Genomic DNA, 6,161 nt, shown 5'->3' on the forward strand with positions numbered 1-6,161 from the left:
AAGACAGTTTACCCTCAGCTGTTCCTTGCAAACACATTACCCTTCCTGACTTTCTTCTACAGAGAAATCTTGCATTCGTGATTGTCTGAATTTCTTCTAGAGCTGGTTTGAAGGAAACTTGGGATCCTAGTATGCATCTGAATTTATGCTGGGACATATTTTCCTGGGGTACATTTTGTACTTGGTTTCCATTTTACAGCAGGAGAGATGAAGAGAAGCATCAGTAAAATTGGGGTATGTTTCTATATTAATGTGAATCTACGAAAAGTCAATCAACATCTCCGAAATCCTAAATCACACAAAGTTATAAGAAGCATGTATTCCTGGGTCCAGCACTTACACATGCAATTAATGAAGTGTTTTTCACTTTTCTTGAGGATTTGAGGTACTAGAAAGGAATTTGAAGAAAGAGAGGAGTAAGCATTCAGGTGATATAGCCTAGGCTATGAATTCCTGGTTAACAACCTCAAATACTTTGTCCGGCTTTCTAATTAAAATTTAAAACAAACACCTTATTAAGGGCAGTATAGGGATTCCAATGGTGAAATATTTCAGTTCTAATCAATGCTGTTTGAGAGCTAATAAATCCCAATTATATTATTTCTTTGTTCTTTCTTTAATCTCAGCTCTATCTCCAGTATCCTGAGTTTTGCATTCAAACATGTATTTGTCTACTTTGTTATAATTATGCAGAGTCAACTCTTTGTCAAAAGTTAGAGAAGGAGAATTTTTTCAACATCTAAGTGACTCTGTTTGCTGAGAATCTTTTCACTACAATGCATATTTGAAGAGAAAGACTTTCTTACTTACTTACATCCCCTGCTTGTCTTTCTTGTATGAAAGTTTCATTTGTAAGCAGAAGCAGGAAGAGGGAGGGGGAAATCCTCCACAAGAGATGACCCTTGGTAGCGGTGCTCCTCATGCTGTCAATCAATCAGAGAACCATCTGTCCCACTTTAGATTTTAGGAGCCATCTTGCACATCTGCTGTGCCTTTTCTATCACTTATAGAACCCACTAAAAGCTGTTAGATGAATTAGGGAAACCAGAATGCAGCTGCATGTAGCTGGTTTTGAATTTTTGCAGCTGGGTCCTATATGGCACTGTCAGTTTTGAAGTTATTTTTTATGAGATTGGAAAAGCAAAGAGAATTATTCATTTTATAATAGTAACTCCTAGGGTCTTAAAATTTTGTTCTCTGAAAATTTAAAATAACATATATTTTTAAAACTCCCACCAAATGTTTAAAATTTAAGCCAACTGTAAATATCTAAATAATTATTTATGAGTTCCTCTTAAGAAAAAGTATCACATGGGAAAAATGTTTTTAAAACTGATTCAAGAGTTTCTGCACTCACGCTTGTGGCGGTAGCAGCAGGCGCACTCTGGACATGCAGAATGACACTGATGAGTTGGTGGACCTATATGTGCTGCTGAAATGCACCCTCACCAATGGCATCAGCCACGCCAAGGACCACACATCCATCCAGATGAACATGGCCAAGGTCGACAAGATGACATGCAGGTTCAATGGCCAATTTAAAACCTATGCTATCTGTGGGGCCATTTGCAGGATGGTGAGTCAAATGACTCCATCCTCCCACTGGCCAAGGCCAACAGCATCATTTCAAAGAACTTCTGACTGGAGAGGATAATAGAGGTGGAATATTGGTCATTCAAAAAAAAAAAAAAAAAACCAAAAAAACGCAAAAACCCAAAAGAAAGAAAGAAAGATTGATTCAGGAGCCAAGTACTTTCTGAGATGGAAGCAATTTGGTATCTAGATGCCAGAAGTTTGCAAGCTAGAAATCTAAAGTCTTACCATGTTCAGGCCAGTTTCCCTATATCAACTTCAAATTGACTGAAAGACAAACACAGCATTTACTTATTTGTCTATGCAGGAAATGAGAATTTTCTCATATAACAATGTTATATTATAGAACTGAAAAAGCTTACTGACCCAGAATATTAAACCATAGAAAATTAGTCCTAGCTGCAAGCTTATATACTCTGAAAATTCTGTTCAGTGTTTTTCTCAGTATTAGCTCCTGCAGTATTTTCATATGCCTTTTTGATAACACTACATCACAATTATTTACCCACTTCACCCATAGTACTGTTCCTTGCAAGAAAAGGGAATCTCTCCGTATTCAAATCAACAGTGTCATACCACACTAGGCCTTTTAAAATGCTTAGTTATTTAATTAAAGTGATTTATATATGTAATAGAAAAGTGTTCTAATATTTCTTGAAGAGGCCTTTAATAGATATAATTAGAAACTGCAGGCTCATCATAACATCTGCCTGTTTACCTGCATTGGTGCCCATATATTTTGTCTTTCCTCCTGTTACTACTAAGATCTTCCGTCTGGGATCCAAGACCAGCCTTACACTTGTGAAGTAGATCCTGTCCTCTCTTATTTGCTCAAGGATATCTCCTCAGCAGTTCTACCACTTTCCCACATCCTTGGTTTCCCTTCATTGTTGAAAAAAATTCCCATCAGTATATAAATGAGCTATAGCTCTCATACCTTTAACAATGACAGACCCTATGAATTTTCTTTTGACCCCCACATCCCCATTTATTGACTCATTTATGGCAGAACTTCTTGAAAGAACTGTCTATACTTCTGTCTCCAATTCCTGTTCTCCTAGTCTTTCTCAGACTTAACCTCAAGCATGCTTTTACCCTTATCTTTCCACGGTAAATGGCCTTGTAAACACTCTATGATCTCCATGTTACTAAACAGATTTTTCATTTTTCAGTCCTTGTATTGGTTGACCTAAAGCAGTTGACACAGTTGATCACTTCTTATTTAAATGTTTTCTTCACCTGATTGCAAAATACCTCACTTTTACATTTTTTTCTATTTTATAGTACTCTCTTTCTCAGTCTCTTTTGCTGGTTCCTCCTTATTTCCATAGCTTCTAAACTTTGGGGTGCTCTTGTATTCAGATCTTGACATCTCAATGGTCATTTCCTTGGTAATCTCATCTAGTTTCAAGGTTTTAAATACCATCTATACTCTGATAACTTCCAACTTTAGATTTCTAGTACAGACCTCTTCCTCTGGAACTCTAGACTCATTTATCTCTGTACATATATTTACTTGCCATCTTAAACTTTACATCCTCAAATCAACTCCTGGTCTCCAACTCTACAACAAGAAAAAAGAATCTCTTATTTTCAATCTTCTCCTACTCACTTGAAGGCAATCTCTCTTTCCAGTTTATTAGGCTAAAATCTTTGGAGGCATCCTTGTCTCACACACTATGTACCATCTCTTGGTCAATCCTATCGGTTCTATCTTCAGATCATATCTATAATCTGACCCAACACTACCACCCTTGTCCACGTCACCGTCATCTCTTGCCTAAATTCTTACACGAGTCTTCTAGCTGCTCTCCCTGCCTTCCTTCATTTTAATCTCAACATTGCAGCCATAGTGATATTGTTAAACCCCAGTTCAGATATTTACTCCTCAGAACACTCCAGTGGCTTCTCATTGCTCTCCAACAAAGGATAAAGTCCTTACAATGGCAAACAGGACCCTGTGGTCTTTCTCAACCTCCCTTCCAGAAGTCATATTCTCCTACTCTTTCAGCAGCACTACTCTTGCATTTTCTCAAACATGCCAAGCAGGGGCCCATCTTAGGGTCTGTGTAATTGTTCCCCCCTCTGGGTGAGAGCTGAGTGCCCTTGCATATCTGCATAATTCAATCTCTCATCTACTTCAGATCTTTGCTGAAACATCATCTTCTCCATAAGCCTTTCTTGATTATCCTGTTTAAAAATTGCATCCCCTCTCTGCCTTTTCTCTTATCTTTAACCCATGCCCATCACTAGCATTTCCTATCTGCTCCCCCTCCAACCCATTGCCCATTTTTTCCCTCTTTCATATTACTATTGCTTATCCATTGTTTTACTTAATCCTTTTCTGTCTCTAGGGAAACATTATGAGGACAGGATTTTAATTTTTCACTGATGTATCCCTAGGGCATAGAAGTGCCTGTCAGGTGCTCAACTAAAATTTGTTGAAAGACTTAATGTGTAAAAGAATTACAGTCATCCATGGGTACCATACACCAGAGACTGGATAAAGAGTGCTGAAATAAAAAACACAAACACAGCCTACACTGCTAAAAAACGAATTTCGTCAGCAGAGATAGTAATCCTATCTAATGTTTGTCAAGCACTTAACTTTGTGCGAGCACTGTTCTAAGAATTTTACACGTCCTAGCATTTAATTCTCAAAACAAATTAAGAGATGAATCCTACTAAAATAATCTTTTCACAAAGAGGAGACACAAGCATGGAAATTTAAGTAGCACATTCAATGTCATGAAGCCAGTTACCATTGATACCAGCACCCAGATCTATACAGTCTGACTCTGGAACCCTTATGCTTAAGTATGCAATTTATAATGCAAGAAAATCACTACTGTAGTTAAGGGAAACCTAGAGCATAAGAAAACATAACAAGGCAGGGTTCCTAGAAGAGGTGATATTTGAAAAACAGAGTTAGTAGAAGGAAATAACAAGGGAATTGGTGCATAAAGTAGAAAGTGCAGCATATTTCACCAACATTTGGGAAGTGGGGTGCTTTGGGCATCCAAAAAATAATGTTATTAGGTATAGCTAGAGAGGAAAGTGATAGAAAGGGGTAAAAGTTGTATACAGAGGTCATACCATGAGGGGTCTTATATGTCATGGTAAGGATTTTACATTTTTGTCTTGAAGGCAATAGGAAAGGCATAGATGGATTTTAAACAAAGGAGTGGAAATAAGGTCAGATTTAAATTTCAGAAAAACACTATCAGCTTTATCCATAACAGATTAAGTTATAGGCAGGAAGAGCAGCTACATTAATTGAAGCTCTTTTGATAGTTTAAGGAAGAAAAGATGGAGGCCTAAACAGGATGGTTGAAGTGGTGACAAAGACAGGAAAAAAGATTTCAGAAATAATAAAAATGTGCTTTTATTACACTATTTATTTGATTAGACATTATTATTTTTTTCTTTTTTAGTAATTTTTTTAGTAATCTCTACACCCAGTGTGGGGCTTGAACTCACAACCCAGAAATCAAGAGTTGTATGCTCTACAGAAATAAATGATATACAAACAAACAATAGAACAGATCAATGAAACTAAGAGCTAGGTCTTCAAAAGAATTTATAAAAATGACAAAACCCTAGCCAGACTTAATCAGAAAGAAAAGAGAAATGACACAAATAAATAAAATCATGAATGAAAGAGGAGAGATCACAACCAACACCACAGAAATACAAATAATTATAAGAGAATACTATAACAAATTATATGCCAACAAACTGGGCAATCTGGAAGAAATGACAAATTCCTAGAAACTTGTGAACAACCAAAATTGAAACAGGAAGAAATAGGAAATTTGAACAGACCCATAACCAGCAAAGAAATTGAATCAGTCATGGAAAATCTCCCAACAAACAAAAGCCTGGGGCCAGATGGCTTCCCAGGGGAATTGCACCAGACATTTAAAGAAGAGTTAATACCTATTCTTCTCAAAATGTTCCAAAAAATAGAAATGGAAGGAAAACTTCCAAACTTATTCTAGAAGGCCAGCATTACCTTGACTCCAAAATCAGACAAAGACACCACTACTGAGGAGAATTACAGGCCAATACCCCTGATCAACATGGATGCAAAAATTCTCAACAAGATACTAGCAAATGGAGTTCAACAATAAGAGAATTATTCATCATGGTCAGGTGGGATTTATTCCTGGGCTATAGGGCTTGTTCAATATTTGCAAATCAATCAACGTGATAACACCACATTACGAAAAGAAAGAATAAGAACCATATGATCCTCTCAATATATGCAGAAAAAGCATTTGACAAAATACGACATCCATTCTTGATAAAAAACCTTCAACAAAGTGGGGATAGATGGAACATACCTCAACATCATAAAGGCCTGATAGGAAAGATGGACAGCTAATATCCTCAATGGGGAAAAACTGAGAGCCTTTTCCTTAAAACAAGGATGTCTATCCTTACCATTACTATTTAACATACTACTGGAAGTCTTAGCCTCAGCAGTCAGACAATAAAAGGAAATAAAAGCCATCCAAATCAGCAAGGAAGAAGTCAAAATTTCACTATTTGCAGATGACATTATA

At 36.8% G+C, this 6,161-nt stretch overlaps 1 pseudogene; it reads left to right on the forward strand.

The window, feature by feature from the left end:
• The first annotated feature begins 586 nt into the window (after positions 1 to 586).
• On the forward strand, positions 587 to 2,391 carry LOC103672717 (annotated as a pseudogene).
• Positions 2,392 to 6,161: the final 3,770 nt, after the last annotated feature.

The sequence above is a fragment of the Ursus maritimus genome, unplaced genomic scaffold (genome assembly GCF_017311325.1).
Source record: "Ursus maritimus isolate PB19 unplaced genomic scaffold, ASM1731132v1 scaffold_8, whole genome shotgun sequence".
Taxonomy (NCBI): domain Eukaryota; kingdom Metazoa; phylum Chordata; class Mammalia; order Carnivora; family Ursidae; genus Ursus; species Ursus maritimus.